This window comes from Gracilinanus agilis, chromosome 4 (assembly GCF_016433145.1).
Source record: "Gracilinanus agilis isolate LMUSP501 chromosome 4, AgileGrace, whole genome shotgun sequence".
Classification (NCBI taxonomy): Eukaryota; Metazoa; Chordata; class Mammalia; order Didelphimorphia; family Didelphidae; genus Gracilinanus; species Gracilinanus agilis.
This window is the reverse complement of record NC_058133.1, coordinates 476,676,581-476,702,200: the sequence shown is the minus strand read 5'-3', so window position 1 is coordinate 476,702,200 and position 25,620 is coordinate 476,676,581. Positions and strand designations below refer to the sequence as shown.

Sequence of the window (25,620 nt, the reverse complement as noted above, 5' to 3'; positions counted from 1 at the left end):
TTGAAAAAGTAATTCTTTTGGATTACTCAAAATTGTGAAAGAGATAAGAACCTCAGTGGAATGGGTGTGAACATAAACCAATAAATGATTAATTATTGTTGGGAATATGAGCTAGACAAGCAATTCAGGCTGAGGCAATAAAAGAAAATTCTGAGAGACATAGAACTCTAGCAGATCCTAATTTTATATATGCAAAAGGATTGAAAAGAAATACAAGGTCTATACTTTTTTATTTATATTGTATATATCTTATATATACATGGTTGTTAGCAGGTTGTCACCCTATTATGATGTAAATTCTGTGTGTGTGTGTGTGTGTGTGTGTGTGTGTGTGTGTGTAGCCATGTGGCCTCTCTTTGTATTCCCACAGCTTAGCACAATGTCTGGCACATAGTAAGAGCACAATGTGCTTCTTCTTCTTCTTTTTTTTATTCCTTTAAATTTTATTTTTTAGAAAAAAATTTTCCATGGTTACATGATTCATGTTCTTACTCTCCCCTCCACCCTCCCAACTCCACCCCCCCCCATAGCCAACACGCATTTCCGCTGGTTTCTTCATGTGTCATCAATCAAGACCTATTTCCATATTATTGATATTTGCACTAGGGTGGTTGTTTAGAGTCTACATCCCAAATCATGTCTGCATCAACCCATGTGTTCAAGTGATTGTTTTTCTTCTGTGTTTCTACTCCTGCAGATCTTCCTCTGAATGTGGGTAGTGTTCTTTATCATAAGTCCCTCAGAAATTGTCCTGGGTCATTGCATTGCTGCTAGTAGAGAAGTCCATCACATTCCATTCTATCACCATAATATGCTTCTTGATTGACCAAATAATTGTAGCTTGGGGGCTTGAAGTGCCATCTGGTGGCCATTCTAGATATAGCTCACCTCATAGTACCCCTTCAACCCTGGTATTATTTTTTTAAGGCAAGCATTTATTGAACCCTCAAACAGAATAGACTTTTTGTTTCTTAAGTTATCTTTTGTATGAATCAAACTAAGACAACAAAAATAAATCAAAACCAGTAGCAACTAAGCCTTAGTATAAAAATACAAACTTGAAAAACGAAACTCACAAAATACCAGGGTTGGTTTTTTTTTAAGATAATAAAGCAGTGATGGCAATCCTATGGCACACGTGCCAAAAAGGGCATACAGAGCCCTTTCTGTGGGCACACATGCCTGCAATCACCCCCTAGAGTTCATTACTAGAAAGCCAGAGGGATTCCAGGCAGAACTGTTCCCTCCCTCTCTCCATGCACCTGAGGACATTCCTTACTTCCCCTGCCCCTCTGCCCTTCCTCCTTCCCCTGTCTGGCACTGGGAGTGGGAAGGCTCACACACTGTGGGAGGGTGTTGTGCAGACAGCAGTTGTTGAGCCTGTGGTGAAGATGAATCCCATGGTGGGGTTGGAGAGGAGTTAGGTTTGAGGAGAACCTAACTCACAGCATGGCACTTAGCTGGAGGGGAGCAGAGCACTGGGGCCACTCCTCTTCTCCTCTCTACATGTGCTTCTCATCACCTACCCCTCTGCCCAGCAACCCAGTGGGAGTGTTTCCTCCCTCCCCTATCTGGGGGCTGAGAGGCAAGGTAGGGGTAGGCAGGGTACCCAGTCTGGGAAGGGGCATGGCCCAGCACTCTATCTTTAAAATGTTCTCCATCACTATAATAAGGTATGTCTGGTTCCAACTGTCACACTTTGAAATACATGACATGCCTTGTCCTTGATGATGCCATACTGGGGCTTTTTTTTTTCTTGCAGAAGGTAGAATTTTATTCCATTTATTTCATGTTTCCATATAATTTATTTTTCTAAATGAATAATCTTATAAACCAAAACCATAAAACATATACCCAAATAAACAAGTGATAAATCATATGCTTTTATTTGCATTCTTACTCCAACAATTCTTTCTCTGGAGGTGGATAACATTCTTTTTCATAAGTCCCTCAGAATTGTTTTGGAATTGCTGTTGGTAGCAGAGTCTATCACATTTGATAGATTATCAATATCTATCACCAGCAATGCATTAGTGTCCCAATTTTGCCACATCCCCTCCAATATTTATCATTTTCCTTTACTATCATATTGGCCAGTTGGATAGGTGTAATTCAGAGTTATTTTAGTTTGTCTTTCTCTAATCAAGAGGGATTTAGAACATTTTTATGTGATTATTGATTACTTTGATTTCTTTGTCTGAAAATTGCTTGGTTCTATCCTTTGACCATTTATCAATTGGGGAATGACTTGGATTCTTATAAATTTGACTTAGTTCTTTACATATTTGAGAGAGGAGACCTTTATCAGAGAAATTTGTTATTTTTTCCCAGTTTGTTGCTTCCCTTCTAATCTCAGTTGCATTGCTTTTGTTTGTACAAAACCTTTTTAATTTAATATAATCAAAATTATTAATTTTATATCTTGTAATGTTTTCTATCTCTTATCTGGTCATAAATTTTTCCCTTCTCCATAGAACTGACAGGTAACCTATTCTATATTCCCCTAATTTACTTATAACATCACTTTTTATGTTTAAATCATATACCAATTTTGACCTTATCTTAGGATAGGGTGTGAGATACTGATCTAAAACTAATTTTTGCCATACTGTTTTCCAATTTTCCCAGCAGTTTCTGTCAAATAGTCAGTTATCCCAAAAGCTGGGTTCTTTGGATTTATCAAACACCAGATTGCTGAGGTCACTTACCCCTAATCTATTCTATTGATCCACTCTTCTATTTCTTAGCCAGTACCAGATTGTTTTGATGATTACTGCTTTATAGTACAGTTTAAGATTTCATACCACTAGGCCACCATCCTTCACATTTTTTCATTAGTTCCCTTGATATTCTTAATCTTTTGTTCTTCCAGATGAATTTATTATTTTTTTCTAGTTCTACAAAATAGTTTTTTGGTAATTTGATTGATATAGCACTGAATAAGTAAATTAATTTAGGTAGGATTGTCATTTTTATTATATTAGCTCTGCCTGCCCATGAGCAATTAGTGTTTTTCCAATTATTTAGATCTGACTTCATTTGTGTGAAAAGTGTTTTGTAATTGTGTTTATATAATTCCTGCATCTTTCTTGGCAAATAGATTCCCAGGTATTTCATATTGTCTAGAGGGATTTTTTTTAATGGAGCTTCTCTTTCTAACTCTTGCTGCTGAGCATTTTTGGAAATATGTAGAAATGTCAATGATTTATGTGGGCTTGTTTTGTATCCTGCAACTCTGCTAAAGTTATTAATTATTTCAGCTACTTTTTAGTTGATTTTCTAGGATTCTCTAAGTATACCATTATATCATCCACAAAGAGTGATAGTTTAGTTTCCTTACTGCCTGCTTTTTTTTTGCCCCAGTACATGGTCAATCTTTGTATATGTACCATATGCTACAAAGAAGATATATTCCTTTTTATCCCTATTCAATTTTCTCTAGATATCTATTACCTCTAGTTTTTCTAAAATTTCATTCACTTCTCTTACTTCTTTCTTATTTTTTGGTTAGATTTATCTAGTTCTGATAGGGGAAGATGGAGGTCCCCCACTAGTATAATTTTACTGTCTATTTCCTTCTTAAGTGCTTTTAGTGTCTCCTTTAAAAAATCTGAATGCTATACCATTTGGTACATATATGTTAAGTACTGGTGTTACTTTATTGTCTATACTACTTTTTATAAAGATGTAGTTACCTTCCTTATCTCTTTTAATCAGATATATTTTTGCTTTAGCTTTGTCTGAGATCATGATTGCTACTCCTGCTTTTTTATCTCAGTTGAAACCCAATAGATTCTGCTCCATCCCCTTATCTTTAGTCTGTGTGTTGTAAGGGATGAAAAAGGGTTTGGGGTCAAATATGTTAAAAGACAGTCACCAGAGGATTGAACAATTATCAATCCTCAATTAAGAATAATCTCAAGTCAAATTGACTTTTATGGAAGTTTATTTACAATTAAGAAGAGAGAGAGAGGAAATAAGGAAATAAGATTCTAACACAGTAGGTAAATTACTACAATCCTCTAATTAATCCAGGTAGATCTAATTAACCCTCAGCAGGGAGTCAGAGGGCCAGAGGCCTTTGCTTCATTCACAGAGTCTATTAAAGGAAATTTCCTTAAGAGAAGTTCAGGAAGATTCAGTCATAAACTCACCACATGGACTTCTAAAGAAGATATTGAAAGCAGTCACACCAAGGTCTCAGTGTTCCAGCCAGCACTCCTCCACGAACCAAGAAAACTAGAAGACTGAGCCCCACTGACTGAAGTCTCTTTTTAAAGGGGGCAGTTATGTGTCACTTCCTGTGCCTCCTCTCTAATTTGCATGTCCAATCACAATAGATGCTTCTCATAGAACTACCTAGGGGGTAGTCAGTTGATTCTGATTCGTCACCCACTCTAGCACACGTGGGTTACGGACCTCCCAGAATTGGAGGTGCTCTCACTTTTGTAAGATAATATAAGTAATGGGGTCACCAGGGATATTAAAAATCAACTATGGGGTTTGTGGGAACACTCTCTGGGATGTAAGAGAGACTATAACTGAACACTGAAGTCTTGTACAACTATACCACTCCCAACTGGAAAAATAACAGCCAACTGTTACTCTGGCCAGAAGCCTTGAATTAACTGACAAGGTAACAAGGTGAAATTGGGTTTTAATTAGAAACAACTAAAAGGAGGGATAGGAATGACTACTCTAAAATCTTAACACCTAATAACAAAACCCAAAGGGACAAGGAAGGACTTATTCACTACACTAATTTAAACTATCTAACTAACAGGGCCCAAGGAGCTATACTGGAGTCTCTGGGTTTCTGCCTCACACCTGGAACCTGCCAGGTTTGAGTACAACTGGAGCTTTTGTGGCTTTGGGATTTCTCACTGCAATCCACTGATGATGTCTGGATGCCAGGAGCTACAGTTGTCCCAGGAACTAAGCAGAAAGGGTTTTGCTTGAAGCACTGTCCTCTTCTCTTGTTCTTTCCTTAAATGCCACACCACACAGGATCCAGGGGAAAACAGGATGCAAGGTGTCCTTTGCTCTGAGTTCTCCCAGGCTGGCAACAGTTTTTGCCTACCACTAATGGAGTCCACACACAGCACACACATAGACTTCCTCCTCCTTCATTCCAACCTGGAATTCCCAGCTCCAGCTCCTTCCTGCTAGGTACTTCCTAATCAATATATAATCAATACCTAATAACTAGCTAATCTAATCTTACTCATAACACTTTTGATGATTAAATCTAAAGATGGGCAGTGTAGACCTAATCTAATTATCACAGTGTGTCTACCTACCTCAAATGTGTTTCTTGTAAACAACATGTGGTAGGATTCTGGGTTTTAATCCACTCTGCCATCTGCTTCCATTTTAAGGGTGAGTTCATCCCATTTGCATTCACAGTTATGATTACCATCTGTGCATTCCCTTCTGTCTTGTTTTCCTCTCTTAATCCTGCCCTTTCTCCTTTCACTCTTCCCCTCTAGTATTTTGCTTTTAGTCATTGCCCCCATTCTCTCTCCCTTATATTATTCTCCTACCCATCACCACCCTTCTTATTCTCCTCCTACTTCTCTATAGAGTAAGATGGAGTCTATACCCCCAATGAATCTGTTCGTCTTCCCTCTCTGAGCCAATTCCAATGAGAGTAAAGTTTAAGTATTACCCATCAACATTCTCATTCTCTCCTCTACTATAATAGGTTTTCCCCCTTGTACCTTTTATGTGATATAATTTATCCCATTTTACTTCTCTCTTCCCATTTTTCCTAGTGTAATCCTCTTTTCACTCCTAGATTTGTTTTTGCATATCATCCTAAATAGTTTTCTGTCATACCTTCTGTCTATATATACTTCTTCTAACTACTATGATTATGATAAATTTTAAGAGTTACAAATATCTTTCTATTGTTATAAGGAGTTTTATTAGGTTCATTCTGTCTCATTAAGAGCAGAAGTTTTATTACTATCAAACTGTCTCCTTTAAGAAAGAGAGCAGGGGACAGCTGGGTAGCTCAGTGGATTGAGAGCCAGGCCTAGAGACGGGAGGTCCTAGGTTCAAATCCAGCCTCAGACACTTCCCAGCTGTGTGACCCTGGGCAAGTCACTTGACCCCCATTGCCTACCCTTACCACTCTTCCACCTATAAGTCAATTCACAGAAGTTTAGGGTTAAAAACAAAAAACAAAAACAAAAACAAAAAAAAGAGAGAGAGAGAGAGCAGACAGATCTTGCTTCTGGCTTTTTAAGAGGCCTATCATAAAAAGAGAAAATTCTGTGAGTTCTGAGTCTGGTTTTTCTGACTTCCTTGGGAACAGGTTGCTGGATCATTTCTCTGAGACCAAGAAGATCTGTTGGTTATTTGAGACAGTACTTTCAGAATTGAGATACACATAAGAAGCTGAGCAAGAGTGTGTTTCACTGAGAGTTTTTCTTTTGAAGTGAGAAGCAACTGGTAGAGGAGTCTCTGTCTACTCTCTCTGACTTGGGAGCAGGCCTGTGTCAGAGTCTGCCTGACAGTTATCTGATAATTGGCTCCAGGCAGTTTTTGGTTTTAAATATATTATTTTAAGGAGTTTATTATAAATTTAAGGTTCTTTGTTTAGTATAGGGTAATAAGATGGAATTTAATTTTATTAAGTTTAGTGAGTATAGTTTAAGGAGGTCTACTCTGTAGACAAGAAGCTGAAAAGAAAGCAGCCAGATTTTGGGGGGTTTATTTAGATATTTTAATATAGCTTTAGAACTTTAGACATAATATAAGATTAATAGATATAACTCCTAGTTTTCTATCCTTCTATTTCCTCTCCCTACCTCTTCCCAATGAAGAAAATAAATAAGGGTTGTATCCAACTGTTTCTGGCCTTCCATCCACTGCCTATAAAATTAGTTTATCCTAACTATTTCAGGACATTTTATCAACCGCCTATAAATATTATTACCAACAATAGCTCATCAATACAAGCTTAATGATAATAGCTATTATTAGGCTATAACACTATATAGGAATATAAATAATTCTACCTTATTGAGACCCTTACATTTTTTTTCTTATTTGCCTTTTCATGCTTCTCTTGAATTTTGTATTTGGACATTAAAATTTCTGTTAAATCTGGTCTATTCTTCAGGAATGCTTGGAAATCTATTTCATTAAATGAACCTATTTTCTACTGAAAAGATATAGTCAATTTTCTTGGATAGGTTATTGCTTGATATAAACCTAGTTCCTTTGCCTTCCAGAATATCGTATTATAAGCCTTCCGATTCTTCAATATGGAACGCTTGTTGTGATAATTAGATTAAGTCTACACTGCCCATCTTTAGATTTAATCACCAAAGGTGAGAGCACCTCCAATTTTGGAAGGTCTGTAACCCACGTGTGCTAGAGTGGGTGACAAATTAGAATCAACTGACTGCCCCCTAGGCAGTCCTATGAGAAGCGTCTATTGTGATTGGACACGCAAATTAGAAGGAGGCACAGGAAGTGACACATAACTGCCCCCTTTAAAAAGAGACCTCAGTCAGCGGGGCTCAGTCTTCTAGTTTTCCAGGTTCGTGGAGGAGTGCTGGCTGGAACACTGAGACCTTGATATGACTGCTTTCAATATCTTCTTCTTTTGAATTCCACATGGTGAGTTTAAAGACTGAATCTTCCTAAACTTCTCTCAAGAAACTTCCTTTTAATAGACTCTGTGAATGTGAAGCTTTGTTTCATTCATCTCTGGGCCTCTGGCCTTCTGACTCCCTGCTGAGGGTTAATTAGATCTACCTGGATTAATTAGAAGATTGTAGTAATTTACCTACTGTGTTAGATTCTTATTTCCTTATTTCCTCTCTCTCTTCTCAATTGTAAATAAATTTCCATAAAAGTCAATTTTGACTTGAGATTATTCTTATTTGAGGATTGATAATTGTTCAATCTTCTGGTGAACAATCTTAAATATGTTTACCCCCAAACCCTTCCCCCCCCCCCTTACATTGTCACCTCTGGGAAGAAAGGGGGTTGGGGAAATCATGAATCATGTAACCATGGAAAAATATTCTGAATAAAACCAAACAAATAAATAAATAAATAAATATCTCCTCAGACACTTCCTAGCTATGTGATCCTGGGCAAGTCATTTGACCCCCAATTGACTAGCAGTTATCGCTCTTCTGCTATTCTAAAACAGAAGGTAAGATTGTTGTTGTTGTTTTAAGGTACATAATTTTCAAGCATGTTTGAAACGACAGACTGGATCTTGTGTCTAAGGACCAGCCTCACTAAGGAAAAGTTCATCACCAGTAGAATGTCCTTTAAGTAATGAATTCATTGGTTATAACAAAGTCATGAAAACAAAGAACATACAAAATGTTTCTCAATCCTTTGTGGGAGAAAGATATATGGGATGAGCGCCAAAACAAAAATGGAGAGGAGGAGGAAGAGGAGATGATAGTGATGATGATGAGAAACTTTGATTTGATTTTCCCAGCTAGATGACATGTTTCTCTCCCCAGATAGCCAGTTCTTCTCTTCTCCTATCCTGTACTAGACAAAAGCTTTCAATTCATTCATTCAACGATGATTTATTACAGTGTTTACAGAGGACAATATTGTGAAATCACCATAAGAAAAATAAAGAGAAGTGAAACATGGTCTCTGTCCTGGTCTATCTGTTAATCTGGAAGGGGGATTGAGGAATTCACAAATGTATTCTAATGGTATATAATAGGATCCTGGAAAAGACTGGGACTCCAGGACTCAAACCCCAATTTCCAAGCCCTAAAGTATTGGCATAGAACTGCTGCAATTATGCAGATTTTAGTCAGTCAAGTCTCTGACCATGTGCTTTCTTTAGCACTATTAACAGCTCTCATGTTCCCTTTTCGTAGAATCAGACAGAAAGGCATTTAATCACAGTCCTATAGGCTCAGGTATTTGCTGTAGAATCAGAAAAAGGATAAATAATGATTATATATGTACTTCCAGTACAAGATGAGAAAAAGGAAAAATCAATTGCTCTCATAAAAAAATGTTTTAAAAATCAAATATATATATATATATAGCTTAGAACTAGAAGGGTTTTGGTACCCAAAAATGAGATTTTCTGTGAGAGAAAGTGGGTTTTACAAAATAGCAGATTCACAATGCACATTCAAATAGAGTACCATAATTTCCAATAGCACATTTTAAAACAATGATGTTTAAAATCATTTACTTGTTACAACTTTTAAATCTTGGCTAAGAGTTTCTCAACAAATTCTGTTATTGCTTCCATAGCAAAATCTGATATTTTAAAAAAAGAAACCTTCTGGTCTAAATTATCCTTAGATAAGAATATACAGGAGCTCCTTGGCTTCCTATTTTAAAAAAACTCCTGGGTAGGAAATGCTTCTACCCATTTAAGGCAATAATTTCTCTTATAATAAAATATATAAAAGCTTATCCTTTAAGATAACAATTCTTAAGGATTTAAAGTAAGACCTCTTGTAAAATTACAAGGTAATTCTCAAAGCATGGAAACTTCAAGGTTCTTTACCGAGACAGAATAAAATTTAAAAGACATGTGCTCTATAAATCCAGTATACATAAGGCAATTTACAACATCAAAAATGTGTAGAAAATATAATGTGAGTATTAGAGTAACAAGCTGGTCAAAACCTCTTACCAGTTCTAATAGATTTTTTTCATTATTTGGGAGTTACAATAAAATCATAACATAATTAATCTAGCAGCCACAAACTACATTAACTTAAAATGATTCAGCGCAACAGGAAAATCAATGAAATAAGCAAGATTAGTTTACAAAACACTAATTAGCAAAATACAGTAAGATAGTCTCTTTAAAACAGAAATAAAACTCATTTAGTTCCGAGGTTTAAAAGTTCACCCCTTTGTTCAATTTAAGGTTCTTTTGATTGAGTTCTGCTGAGTTTAAGGAGTTTTTTTTTAATCAGTCTTTGCTCTCAGTTCAAAGTTCTGAGCAGGTATGGGGGTGAATATTTCTTCCCCTGAGTTCAGTTTTTAATCACGAGCAAGTCTGAATAGGACATGCGGCCCCATTAAAGGTAAACGCTAGGTCCACGTGGTGTCAGGTCATGGGCTCAGGGCTAGAGAAAAACTTAAAGTCGGTTTTGTAGAAAATACCACTGGTAGAGCTTGTGTGGGTTGGGGTTGCCTAAATTAGGTCTTTAGAGAAACACGTGGAGGTCTAGAAATAGGGAGAAAGGGGAATATACTACCAAAATCTTTAGCGGCAGAGCTGAAGCAGTCTCTGGAGATCGAGATCTCGGCAAAGGCAGCAGCCGGGGGTCATAGATGTTGGGGCTTGGGGTTCTGGAACTAGCAGGATTAACAGCACCAGCGGCAGGATCGAAGAAGAGGCACCAGGACGCTTGCAGGCTTGTGGCACGGCAGGAATGGAGATCAGTGGCAGAGACACAGTGGCTGGGCTCTGGCATTTTAGTTTTAAAGCCAAAAGCCAAAATGGGCTGGCCTTACCTCCCAAGGTGGTTTGGGCTGGACTGGCTGGCTGAGTCCCACCTGAGGCAAAAATGTGCTGTTGCTTTTAGCAAAAGCATGGCAAGGAAAGCCACTTTCCTTTTTTAAAAAAGTGCTCAAAAGAGCTGAGCCAGATGGCCAAAAAGCAGGCATGGCTATCGTCTCTGAAAGGCTATCTGGAAAATTGAGAATTCAATTTCCAAACTTTGTAAGGTTGCCATAATTATAAAGGTAAAAAATAATTATGACTGAGATAAATATAAAAATTAGTATTTTAATTAAAGCCATGTTGATAGATAAAGTCATTAGACCACGCGCTTGTAAGAATTCAAAACTGCCGCTCAGCCATTATTACCTCCCGTCTCTTCTTGAGTCTGCTGGCCAAGAGGCCACTCCCCCCTAACCCAGGAGATTTAAACTGTTCAGTGTGGAGACGTAGGTGTTCCCACACCCAAAGAACCGGAAACGGAAACCCGTTGGACCACGGGAAATGTAGTTTGATAATTTCCATGTGTCCATAGAAAATATATATACTTTTAGATGGCATCTCCCAAATTTCACTTTTACAGATCTTGGGAAATTTAATGAGATTTTGTGTGTCTTCACCTAAGGGAAATGCAAGATCCAAAAAGAAAGGTTTCTAGAAGATGGAAGGAAACAACCAATTGGTACTAAAGGAATATGGGCCTGAGACCTGACTAGGTTCACACACTTGAAGTAAATCTTTAGCAGAAATGTATTACAAAGAAAAAACACAAAGTGGAATTATTATGGTCATCATGTTAGGTAAGAGTTGGATGAGAGATTTGGGGGAAATCCCAGGGTCCCTGGCTTCAACAAAAGATCTCTAGGTACATTCCTCCACCCCCAAAGAAAAAAACATCACCTGGAGAGAGGGTTATGGGTGTAGATTAGGATAAGTGAGATAGCAAGAGATGGGGGAGTACAACAGAAATTCTATTACAAGAAGCTAAGACAAATAGCTAACACTAGGATAAGCAGCATAAGAAGCTGTTTGGCACCATCTGCTGAGAGTTGAGAACTTCAGGGAGAATGACATGGAATTCACAACATGACCAGAAGTGAGAGTTGCATTCATTACATACAATGGATGGCTGAATTTATACTGGTTTACAGGTGGGGCTTTTTTTTCAACCATCAATCAATCAGAAAGCATTTATCAATCACCCGCTATGTACTAGACATTCTGCTAGAAGCTGAGGATGCAAATCCAAAAAGGAGAGCTTCCCTGACCTCGAGGGGTTTACTTTCACAGATAAGTAAATATAAGATCTATACAAAATAAATACATAATGAATTCATGGTGACCCTAAAGCCTAAGGGAATAAGCAAGGACTCTTTGAAGAAGTTAACACGTGAGGTGAGCCTTGAAGGAAAGTTGTGTTCCAAGAGCTGGAGGTAAAGAGTGAGAACATTCTAAATATTGAAGGCAACTTATATAAAGATACAGAGGCGAGGCATGGCATTTTATGCATGTTGAACAGAAAGCAAATCATGGAATGCCTGAGGAGGAATAATATGTGATCAACCTGGAAAGATAGTCTAGACACAGATTTTAGATGGCATTGTAAGAATTTAAATTTAGTTTTTTATGCTAATGTGAAAGTTCTAAAATAATATTGTGGTCGCCAATTTAAAAAATATTACAGCTTAAGTCAAAATGACTTTTAATGGCTTTATTTACAAAGAGTGAAAGTGGAAAAATGTAGATAAAGAGATAGAAAGTACTGCCTAGCTACAAATACCCTAAGTTTAATCCTAATGTCTCCAGATCACAAATGCAACTCCAAAAGCAAATCTTAGCAGAATCCAAAGTCCTAATTAGGAAGCCAAAATCTGAAGAGCCAGGAGACTCTGAAGAATACTCAGAGAACCTTTAGTGCATACAAGGCTAAGACTACCAAGAATCTCACCAGAACTTACACTGAAGGGAGTGTCCCACTGAAGTGCCAACGAGCAGAGAGTGTCTCCTCACCTAAGAAACAAGGAAGGAATCATTCCACTCACCACCATCACCACCATAAGCCAGTGCAGGATCCTAGGAAAATGTCTCCTCCAAGCCAGGAAAGGAATCTCTAAAACCAATCTCTCCAAATGCCAGGAAAGGAATGAATGCTAGCATGTTGGTCTCTTTTTATTACCCCCCCCTCCCTTTTTTTTTTTGGCAATTTGAAAATTTTTATTTAATTAATTTAGAACATTTTCCCATGGTTACATGATTCACGTTCTTTCCCTCCCCTCCTCTCACCCCTTCGGTAGCCAATGAGCAATTTCACTAGTATACCCTTTTTTTCCACATCACTTCCTGTCACTTCCTGTCACTCCTTCTTCACAGAAGCCAATGGCAGACTTTCAATTTGCCTAGCATTACCCAAGAGGTGGGGCAGTGGTCTTTGGAGTTCTCACTTACTCGTAAGTGACTTGTGAACTCTCATACTTAATGGTAAATAGGGGTACTTTAAGTTCTTGATTTGATTAGCTAAAAATAGATAAGGGGAGAGTTTATCCTTCACAGCATGGAATGACAAAAAAGGAATTTGTCTTTTAACCTAAAAGGAATGAGGAGACACTCACTTGAGCAAAAGAATGACATGTTCAGATTTATGCTTAAGGAATATCAATTTGATAGAGGATAGAGTAAAGAGAGGAGAAACTAGATAAAAGGAGACCAATTAGAAACTACTGCATTAGTCCACATTAGAGATGATTAAGGCCAGGACAAGAGTTGTGGTGGGATGTGACTAGAGAGATAAAGACAAGTATAAGAAATGTTGACGAGGTAGAATCAGCAAGATTTGGAAAATGATAGGATATGGGAGTTGAGTGAGAATTATGGCATTTAAAATTATTGTAAGCCCTGGGAGACTACATCTCCCAGGACTCTCTGCTACAACTTTGTGGGAGGTGTTGGAGAATAGAAAAAAAATGGCAAGATATTTTTTCTCTGTCATCTCAACCCTGGTCAATTTTAGGTTGCAGAGCTAAAGATAGAGGAGAAACTAATTAGGGATTTTGAAATGCATTATCCTTGCTGTAAATTGCCAAATTATGCCTTAAAGTTTTCTGTAAATTCTGAAATATTTTTAAATAACATTTATTAAATCAAAACTATAGAAATAATTTTGCAGCATGGAATTATTTGAGTATAGCATACTAAAATTCTGCCCTTGAAGGATCATTAGAAGGTTGTGTCCCAGTTGTTATAGGGGGTATATATAGTCATATTATCATTGTGCTTACAATTTCCACATTTTAGGAGAGCCTCATGGGCCCTACAAAAGGGAAATGATAATAAGAGACTGCCTCTATAAATCTTTGGAACTTAGCTGACTGAAAGGAGAGTGTTCTATAATTTAATGTCCTTGGGAAAATTATGATTTATATGATATAATTTGTGATTATAAACCCAGATTTTATTTGAGTTTGTCCTAAAACTAGACTATAATGTAGCCTCATTTAAAGTGAGATGTGTTGGGGGCAGCTAGGTGGTTCAGTGGATTGAGAGCCAGGCCTAGAGACGGGAGGTCCTAGGTTCAAATCTGGCCTCAGATACTTCCTAGCTATGTGACCCTGGGCGAGTCACTTAACCTCCATTGCCTAGCTCTTACCACTCTTCTGCCTTGGAGCCAATATTCTAAGGCAGAAGGTAAGGGTTTAAAAAGTAAAATAAAGTGAGATGTGTTCTATTGCAATAATTATATTGCCTCTGTGAGGTAAATCATACCTAAATGGATGATATAACTGATATTTGGCATTAAGGATATATGCTCAAAAAATACATGAATAAGAATTCAAGTATAATTGCTTCAAAATTAGGTTCAAGGGAGATAATGAATTAAAGCTTTTCTATAAATAGTAAATCACTGTACACACATCTATTACTATTATTTGTAATAGTAATATCAGCCGATATATCAATTAATTAACTATAGCTGATTGATAATAATGATAATAAAATCTCATCGTTATGTTTAAATTCAGATAGTCTCAGAACAAGCTACTATACTACTATTTTTATTTTATATTTAAAGAAGGTAAAGAAAATAATTGATTTATATAATTTAATGAAAATGTTAGGCTGAAAGTTCATCTTTTATCAACTCACTAAAAGCACCTTTGGGACAACTCTTGTAACTGATAAGGAGAATGGAAATGATAAATACTCCTTACTATTCCCATATGTTTTTAAAAAACCTTTACCTTCCACCTTAGAATCAAAACTGTGTATTGGTTCCAAAGCAGAAGAGCAATAATGACTCACCAATTGGGGGTTGTGACTTGCCCAGGGTTACACAGGTAGGAAGAATAAGACCAAATTCAACCCAGGATCTCCCTTCTCTAGACTTGCCTCCAATCCACTGAGCCACTTATCTGTCCCTCCCATATGATTTTGATTTCTTTCTCTAGGTTATTTTATTTTAAGAGCTTTTGGTTTCATGTAGTTTGGAGTTTATGAATGGTACAGCAGCATCTATTTAAAATTCTTAAATTTTTGTAGGTCAATGTTATGTATAGACAATTACAGGAAAGTTTTATCTGTTGTGATACTCCAGTTTTAACGGTTTATTTATTGAATTCTCAGAGTATTTTGAGGTTTGAATTTGTAATATAGAAATCTGTCATCTGTTAGTTTATGAAAACTAGCTAGCTTCTCATATATAAAATTGGCTGCTCATCATGTCTTTCTAGGTATACAGTAAGTGCTAACATTTTTGCTACTTGCAGCCTTTTCCTTATAAAATCTTTATCATTTTACAAGTCTAGTCTTCTTAAGAATAAGCATTCTATGAATTCTATTTTTCACAACATTACTCTTACTGTTTCTCATCCTACTTATATGACTGCTTCTTCTTGGTCTTCTTTGCTGGATCTTCACCTAGGTCATTTTTGCTAACTGTGGGTGTCCAACAGGGCTCTGTCCTATTCTTCTCTTCTCCCTCTATACTATTTCACCTGGAGATCTCATTAGCTCCCATAGATTCAACTGTATCATCTTTATGATGATAACTCTCAAATCTACTTACCCAGCTCTAATCTCTTTCCTGATCTACAGATTCTAATCTCAGATTACCTACTAAATATGTTAAACCGGATGTCCTATAAACCTCTTAAACTCAGCATATCCCAAAAACTGAACTCAATATCTTTCCTTTCTGAACTCTCCCCTACTCCAGATTTCCCTATTATTTTTGAAGGCACCATCATCCTCCTGGTCACCCTGCTCATAAGCTAGGTTTTCTCTCTCTCTTCCTCTCTCTCTCTTCCTCTCTCTCTCTTCCTCTCTCTCTGTCTCTCTGTCTCTCTGTCTCTCTCTCTCTGTCTCTCTCTCTCTGTCTCTCTGTCTCTCTGTCTCTCTGTCTCTCTCTCTCTGTCTCTCTCTCTCTGTCTCTCTGTCTCTCTGTCTCTCTNTCATCTCTAATCTGTTACTATTGACTTTTACCTTCATAACGTTTCTTATATGCACCCCCTTCTCTCTTCTGACACTGCCACAACCCTGGAACAAGCTCCCACTACTTCTTGTCTGCAATAGCTTGCAAGTTGGTCTCCTTGCTATAAGTCTCTCCCCCATTTTACTCTATTTTCTATTCAGTTTAATGGTCTTCCTAAAGCATGTCTGACCATACCTCTCCCTTGATTTAAACTCCATTGACTCCTTATGACTTCCAGGATGAAATATAAAGTCCTTTGTTCGGCATTCAGAGTCCTTGATAACTTATTCCTCACTGCTACCTTTCCAGAGTTCTTATACCTTGTGCCATCCTGCCTCCCACATATCTTTTGATCCAATGATGATGATCTCCTTGATATGATTTAAACAAAGCACTCTCATCTCCCAACTCTGGGCATTTATGCCAGCTGTCCACACATAGAAAGGCCTTTCTTCTCATCTTTACTAGCTTCCTTTAAGATCCTTATAAAAGTCCCTTCCCAATCCCTCTTAATTCTAGTGCCTTTTCAGTTATTTCCAATTTATCCTGAAAGTAGCTTGTTTGTACATAGTTGTTTGCACATTGTCTGTCTCTTAGCCAGTGAGCTCTTTAAGAGCAGGGACAGTCTTTTACTTTTCTTTGTAGCCCCAGCATTTAGTACAGGGTTGATGACTGGTAGCAATGACCAAATCTTGTATCATTATCATGAAGCCTTTCTTTTTTGTAGACAAATCTGTTTTACTTGGCCATGTGTTCAATGTTTCTTTGTTGACATGTTATTGGTTGGATTCATGTGAATAGTGCTGATAGGCAATTTTAAAAATTCCATTATTAGATATAGCTTTTTCATAAATCCCATCTACTGGTAGACTTATATCAGTTACATTCAATAAAATTATGTGTGTCTGTTATCAGTGTAACAGTTACATCAGCCTCTACTATTACTCTGTGGTGTTTGTTCTGAAAGTGTTTGTGAAATTTTCTAACTTGTCTGTCATGCCCTTGAGAAAATATCGATCAGTTCCTCTTCCTCCTCCTCCTCCTCTTCTTCTATTTTTCTATAGCTACCTTGGGGTGGTAGATTAGATATTTTGTTATTATTTTAAGAGTTGTCTTGTATTTTTTTTTATAAAACTGTTGTCATTGTTATTGTAGTCAACACTGTTATCATATTCTTCCAATCTTTTTTGATGAGGTTCAGACTAAAATAGTCTGGGAACAAGTTGCTTTTCTACTATTCTTTTATTATCATGCTCTATGGAATCTTGCTCAGATTGATAAAGTGATTGCTTTATGTAATAAAAAATGGAATATATGCTCATTTTCTGCAGATTCACTGAAAATATCTTTGGGTCAACTGTATTAGCAGATAGCACTATAGGCATGATACACATTTCATCTTGTTCTCACATGATTTTCACTTCTTCTGCTAATTCTCTATATTTAGAAAGTTTTGTATTCCATATAGCTTATAGAGTAGCAGTATTTGGTATGGTGATATCTGTTAAGAAAACTGTTCTTTTTTTTAACTCTTATTTTCTTTCTTAGTAACAACTCCAAGACAAGGGTTAGGCAAATGGGGCTAAGTAACTTGCCCAAGGTCACACGGCTAGGAAGTGTCTGAGGCCATATTTGAACCCAACTCCAAGCCTGGAGCTCTATCCACTGTGCCACCTACCTTCCCCTAAGAATATTATTTTTAAGTTTTTTTAGATCAATATTTTGTCAATGCAATTATGTTCTATTTGTACAGATGTTCTAGACCTAGTACTATGTGTTGAATTCTCAAGGATAGTTTGGAAATGTGTTTGTAGTAAAGTATTTATCATCCAATAATGTCTGAAGGATAGCAAGCTTATGATGTAAAATCTTAGCCAACTGATTGTCTTTCAAATTACTGGCAAGTCCTACATTTTACAACCTGTAATGTGTTATACAGTTTCTACCACGCCATTGCATAATCTACAACAAGGAATACTTATGAGCTCCTGAAAAATAACTTCTCTATAATTTCAGGTAGCAATGACTTGATTATAAATTTCTATCTTAAATCTCTCAGCATCTAAAACAAATCTGCACAATTCAGCAATTTTCTTTTTTCTCTTTGGCTGACATATAATTCACTGATTTTATGTGGATATAGACAATGGATTGCCTTTTTGATTCTACTTTTGAATCTTAGTCATTTCATAAACTCTTATCTGGAGATGGGGTGTATAGGGTATTCAAGGAGGACTAACACCTCTGGTATGAGGGCTTGCTGAGCCTTTGTTAGGGATGCTTATCCATCTTTGGTGACTACCTTTCATCCAACTCTTCTCTGTGGTTCCAAGAAGCTGTAGCATATATCAGCCACACTCCTATAAACTTTATTGGTGGATGGGCTGAATCAGATAGAAGATAGATAATAGCTCTCAAAACTATAAGTGAGTTAGAGGGATGTCTATCCCAAGCATGTGAAGACTTCCCCTGGTTGAACTGGTATATCAGAATAATTTGTTGCCATAGCCATGAAACCAATTGAAGCAGGTGCTGTGGAGTGTTTTGAGCTTGGTTGGACATCAAAGATACCAATGTGAGCCTGACTTTTGTCTTGCCACTGGACTTTGATGACTCTAAAAGAGAGAGTGAGGCTGATAACTTTGGGCAATTTTACATCACTTAAATCCAATTCACTGGAAAGATAAGATATACTCATGATGTCATTGGTCCTCTATGAAAATGAAGGACAACAATCTGGAGATAAATCACTTTTATTTATATTCAACAATTTTTGTTGTCAACCTCTACTAAAGTGAAGTCTGTTAGTCCCAAAAGTATATAAATGTTGAGCATGTTTATTGTTGCGCTAAGAAATTTAAAAATACCCAAAAATGATGTTTTTATAAAAATGTTAAAAAGTAGAGCACATAAGGAAGATCACATAGCTTTAAAAAAAAAGCATTTTCAGTACTCTCTTTGGCAACACATATACTAAAATTGGAAGGATACAGAAGTTAGCATGGACCCTGAGCAAAGATGATAGGAAAATTCATGAAGCATTACATATTTTCACCACAAGGGGCACTGTAAAATTTGGAACCTGGCAAGTGGATCAAAGAAACACTTTCCAAACAAGTAGGTTTCTTATCTTTCCTAGGTACTATTAACAATTTACACTGATGTTAAAACTCTAAGACATTGTCATGGAAATGTTTTTCTCCTTATAAGTGGCTCAAGTCAGATGATTTGTGGACAATAGTCTAGAATAGATCCTTTTTGACTCAGAATTACCGTGGCAAAATGTTTCTCAGAAGCAGATGATTTAATAGACAGCTAAACTCAAGACAATGAGAACAAGATAATTGCTGTCTAAATTAATATTAATGTGTATTTCTTGTTCCTTTGGGATCTATTTTTAAATGTGTTAATCATCTTTTCTTTGTTATGCAGTTATACATATTTTTCTATTGTCTCTTGACAACATTGAACCCTTTTAGAACAGCATCTAGGTGCCAGATTTAAGACAAAACTGAAAGTTCAGATCCAAATCTTCCTTGTTCCAGTTCTCTGTAAAATTATATAACAAATTAGTCTATGGTTGGGAACACCTTAAGTTCCACAAAGATAGTACTCCTGGGATATAAATAAACACACTGAAATGGTAATAAGATAACAATAAGCATTTAATTAGCACTTTAAACATGAGAAGGAACAGGTGTACCAACTGATATAAATTTTTTAGACATTTAAAATGCAAAAGAACTTAGGTATTTGTATTTGATACTTGTTATGGAGATTCTAGGGACTGAGTTAATTGGGAATGTTGAGTCTTAATGGGACACCAAGATATAATAGTGAACCCAAAAAATCAAACCTCAATGCAGCTATGTTAAGAGGAGAAAGTGTAGAATCTGCTTGCTCCAATCCCCAGATGGATAACAGTAGCCCAGAATTAACAGCCAAAGTAAGAAATCAGCAGATAACAGAATTCAGCTAATCCTTGTTCAACTGAAACCCTGTAAGTTTGATGTTGATGGCTATATCCCTTTACTTAATTCACTATAGATCTGCTTATTTGATCTATAAGGATTAATTAATTAGTTTGATCTGTCCAACTGCGGATTTGTTCTTAGAAGTTGATTAAAAGGATAATGAAATAACCCCTTTCCTAAGTAGACACAGGACACAGTCAGCTGAAGCCCACTAGATCTTTGAGATTCACAAGTAAGTTATTTCTTATAAGATAATTTAATAGTTGATGAGATTAGGGAAAGGGAAACTGGGTAATTGAAGGAAAGTGGGTATTGGGAATCCTAAATAATCTAGATGTATAGATTGATGTTGAATCTTCACTTGATATTGTTGATCAAGGATCTTGGTTGGCTGACAGCCCTCAGCCCCAAGTCAAGGTTGACCCTGCTGAATGATAATTGTCTTTGCAGATCTTCTTGGATTTATAAATCAGGAAACAGAGATTGATGGAACACGGTTGTATCAGTATGATAGCTAAAGCTGGTTGCTGAGTAAAAGAGTATCTATAGACTATTGCCTAAACCCTATCCACCCTCACTCAAATATCCCCAACTGAGACCAAGATGAGTTCAGATCTGTTCCTTTTATACCCAAGTCTAACTGCCTTGGCTCATGCCAGGCTCGTGCCAAGCTCAGTCCATTGTGCATTCTAAGCAGGTAATTATCCATCATTTGTAACTCAACATGACTACCAAATATTTTCTTACATACTTCATAATTTTTTCCATAGCTTTGTTACCAATAAAAAAAAAAAGACTTCAAATAGCAAAAGGAATAAAACATGCTGATCTATCAATAAGGACTAGATATATGTTTAAACATTTTATACTTTTGTTGCAAATATGAGGATATGTTCCAACATTTATTTCTTTTAGGTAACTTCTTTGCTCATATTGATGTTTTTCTCTTAGAGAATTAGAATTCATCAAAAGTTCATAAAAACCTGTGAATGTTGTATTTATAAAGAAAATTAAGGTTTTTTTGCATGTAGTTTCCACTATTTTACTCATTTTTCTTCTACTTTCTCAGATACTCAGAATTTATATCCACCAATATAATATAGCTTTGCTTGCATCCTTTCTGATAAAAATGTCTGATAGACTTGCTAATGAGCATACAGTTAGGTGGCTCAGTGGCTAGAGAGCCAGGCCTGGAGACAGGAGGGCCTAAGTTCAAATTTTACCTCAGATACTTCCTAACTCTGTGACCTTGGGCAAGTCACTTAACCCCCATTGCCCAGCCCTTGCCACTCTTTCTAATAGTTAAAATTAGTCTTGGAGACTATATATTGAATTATAATTATTAGTAAAAAGTAAGAGCCAAAAAGGATAAGCAGTCTACTAGAAGGTCTCCTGTGCCCTCTCTTTGATTGCCCCATTGTGTCATTGACTAACATTCCAAGTGGCAACTTATTTTTTATTGTCTGCCCAATAGACAGCAGCCTAAGCAGCTTTGGGCTTTTCTAGTCCCAGGCCAGAAAGAATGTTTGATCAGATAAGAGTGAGACTGCTCATCAGAGAGAAGAGAAATGGTCCCACAAAAAAAAATGGCAGAGAGAGAGATCTCACACTTCTCCCCCTGGCCTTTTAAACCTAGTTTGATCCCTCCTACTCAAGAGTTTCTAAATGGCCAGGGTTTTACTTCAGCCCCCTCCTTAGCAGACACATCACATACATTGACTTCCACTGGTCAGAAACACACTGCCATGTTGGCAATCAAGATACATGACTCAATGGTGTCCTATCTAATGTGGTGAGTCTTTCTGGACTTGGGGTCCCCTTGATATTAAATTCACATATCGTCTTAGAATTGATACTAAGACAGAAGGTAAGGATTTTTTTAAAATAAATTTTAAAATGTTATCCAACTCCAATGGTGAATTTTCAAGTAAAGAATTTGATATAAATGTGCAAATGATGTAAATGCTACAATTGCAATTTGTGAAGCAGAGAAAAAGTATTTCTCATCTGGTTCCAGTAATATCAGTGATTCATCAGTGATGATTCCATCAGTGAAGTTCCTTCTATATATGGCAATCTAAAAGGTAATAAGCAACATGGTTCTTTTCTTATCCAAGGTCATGACAAAGGAGATGAAAAACCACAACATCTGAAAAGTAAATGTGGTTCTTCTTTACAATGAGCTACTTCTTCTCAAACAAAATAAAGGCATTTGTGATAGTTTAATATTATCATACTACTGTATATTCTATAACCAACTTCATTTAAAAAAGGCCTATTTCAGGGCGGGGTTAAGATGGCAGCAGAGTAAAAAGTAACTGCTGGACCTCTCCTAACCCACGCATATAGGACTTCACATGAAGACATAAAAACAAATCCAGAGAAAAGAAGGGACCCCACAACAGGGCGCAACATTTAAGGTACGTGGAATTGAGGCATTTCCATGCTATAAAGGGGTGAAACAGCTCTCACAAAAACATGAGCGGAGCAACCCCCTCCCCCACACCTCACACCCCACACCACCTACAACTCCAAAGCCAGCACACGAGTCAGAGCAAGTTTGGGGCACCCATTAAGTCATTGGCAGATCACCAGGGCTTGTTCCTGAGAGCAGCAAGACTTAAGACCCCCCCCCAAGAGGCTAAAGAACTCACAGACTCTGAACACAGACCCTGAGCCCAGGCGCAGGTGAAGGGGCTGACACAGGCACGGGCTAAGGCGCGGACGAAGGGGCTGATTCTGAGTGTAGGAGCGGACCTTGAGTGGGGACCCAGTGCAGAGAGGTGCTTGACTGCGGAAGCAGCTCCCTGACACTGTTAAAGGAGCTTCAGGCAGAAGAACGAGCAAGGAGACCACCAGGAGGCTTGTCCCAGAACAACTAGACTTAAGATCTCAGGAGTCTAAAGAGCGCAGACAGATCCTGGGCGTGAGCATAAAGCTGAGAGGGAATTCAGCTTACAATGGCAAGCCAGAATCATCAGGAAAACCAGAAGAGAAAGATGAAGAAGAAAAAACCTTTAACACTTGACAACTTTTACACAGAAAAAATCCAGACAACAGAGGAAACAGCGGAGGAAAACAAACAATCCAAACCTTCCCAAAACAATGAAAATGGGTCACAAGGTCTTTAAGAGTTCAAATCTGAGATCATGAGAAAGATGGAAGAGATACGGCAAGAAAATAACAGTTTAAAAGACAGAATTTCGCAATTGGAAAGTGAGGCAAGTAAATCAAAGACCAAAAATGACCAGATTGAAAAGGAAAACCAAAAGATTGTAGCCGAAAACCAGTCTCTAAAGGCTAGAATTGGGCAATTAGAAAAAGATGCCCCTAAAACAAAAGAATTAATAAGCAAATTGGAGACCAAAATCAAACAGCTGGAAAACAGGTCAGACCAAACTGAAAAGGAAAATCAAAAGCTTATAGCAGAAAACCAGTCTCTAAAGACAAGAACTGGGCAAATAGAAGCCAATGATCTATCAAGACAGCAAGAACAAATAAAACAAAGTCAAAAAACTGATAAAATAGAAGGAAACATGAAATATCTAAATGAGAAACTGACAGATCAAGAAAACAGGTCTAGAAGAGACAATCTGAAAATCATTGGTCTTCTTGAAAAAGCAGAAATTAATAGAAAATTGGACTTCATACTAAAAGAAATTATTCAGCAAAATTGCCCTGAAGTTCTACAAGAGGGCAATATAGACATTGAAAGGATCCATAAATCACCCTCTGCACTAGACCCGGAAAAGACAAACCCCAGGAATATAATAGCCAAATTCAAGAGCTTCCAAGTAAAAGAAAAAATTTTACAAGACGCCAGAAAGACACAATTCAGATATTAAGGAGCACCAATCAGGATCACACAGGATCTGGCAGCCTCCACACTAAAAGACTACAAGGCTTGGAATATGATATTCAGAAATGCAAGAGAACTGGGTTTACAACCAAGGATCACTTACCCATCAAAACTGACTATATTCTTCCAGGGGAAAGTTTGGGCATTCAACAAGATAGAAAATTTCCAAGCATTTGCACAGAAAACACCAGGACTAAATGGAAAGTTCGATATCCAAACACAAAAATCAAGAGAAACATGAAAAGGTAAATAAGAAACAGAAGGGAAAGTAAGAAAACTCATATTTTTTAAATTTGCCTCTTTAAGGGCTTCAATAAGATCTAATTATTGGAACTCCTATGCAGAGAAATGTTATGTATAATTCTCCGTAGTGAACTCTGTTCACCATTATAATGTTCGCTATTATAATAATTAGAAGAATTATTCACAGGGAGAGGTTGGAATACTAAATGGTCTAAGATGATATGGGTGGGAGGGAAAGAGGGGGGTGAATAGTGGAGGACACCAAAAGAATCTTGAAGGAATAAGAAAAATAGGATATTCTATTACACACAAAGAGGGCATGGGAAGGGGAAGGGATGAATACTATTATAAGAAGGAGAGGAAGAGAGCATTAAGAGGTAATATTTAAATCTTACTCTCAGTGTAATTAACCCTGAGAGGGAAGAGTAGCTATATCCATTGGGATATAAAACTCTATCTAACCCTACTGAGAAATCAGAAGAGATAAACCAAGGGGAGCAAGGGAGTGGGGAGGTCAAAAAAGGGAGGAGAGAAGAAGGGGGAGGGAATTTATTAGGCCTTAAAAATAAAAAGAGGGGAATAATAAGGGAGGGGGTAAAAAGGGAAGTAAATCAAGGGAGGGGACAAGGATTACTGGCTTAAAGCAAACCACTAGTTTAAAAGAAAATAGTGTAAGAAGAAGGGATAGAATTAGGGGAGGACACCAAAATGTTGGCGAATACACAACTGATAATTATAACTCTGAATGTGAATGGGATGAACTCACCCATTAAACAGAAGCAAATAGCAGAGTGGATTAGAAACCAAAATCCTACCATATGTTGTCTACAAGAAACACATTTAAGGTGGGTGGACATACACAAGTTTAAAATAAAGGGCTTTAGCAAAATCTTTTGGGCTTCAAATGAGAAAAAAAAGGCAGGAGTGGCAATCATGATTTCTGATAAAGCCAAAGTAAAAATAGATATGATTAAAAAAGATAGGGAAGGTCATTACATCCTGATAAAAGGCAGTATAGACAATGAGGAAATAACACTGCTCAATATGTATGCACCAAATGGCATAGCATCCAAATTTGTAAAGGAGAAACTGGTAGAGCTCAAGAAGGAAATAGTAAAACCATACTAGTGGGAGATCTAAATATTCCTCTTTCAGACCTAGATAAATCAAACCAAAAATAAATAAAGAGGTAAGAGAGGTGAATGAAGTCCTAGAAAAATTAGATTTAATTGATATGTGGAGAAAAATAAATAGGGACAAAAAGGAATACACCTTCTTTTCAGCTGCACATGGTACATTCAGAAAGATTGACCATGTAATAGGGAATAGAAACATTGCAAACAAATGCAAAAGAGCAGAAATAATAAATGTAACTTTCTCAGATCATAATGCAATGAAAATAATAATTAGTAAGGGCACCTGGACAGGCAAATCAAAAACCAATTGGAAATTAAACAATATGATTCTCCAAAACCAATTTGTCAAAGAAGAAATCGTAGAAACAATCAACAATTTCATTGAAGAGAATGACAATGATGAGACATCCTACCAAACTCTGTGGGATGCAGCCAAGGCAGTACTCAGGGGGAAATTTATATCCTTGAGGGCATAT

The 25,620-nt window shown here is 37.0% G+C and overlaps 1 non-coding gene across 1 annotated transcript; it reads left to right on the top strand.

The window, feature by feature from the left end:
• The first annotated feature begins 18,881 nt into the window (after positions 1–18,881).
• On the top strand, positions 18,882–18,985 carry LOC123248144. The gene has a single exon (XR_006506237.1). It is a non-coding gene; the product is annotated as a U6 spliceosomal RNA (small nuclear RNA).
• The last annotated feature ends 6,635 nt before the right edge of the window (positions 18,986–25,620 follow it).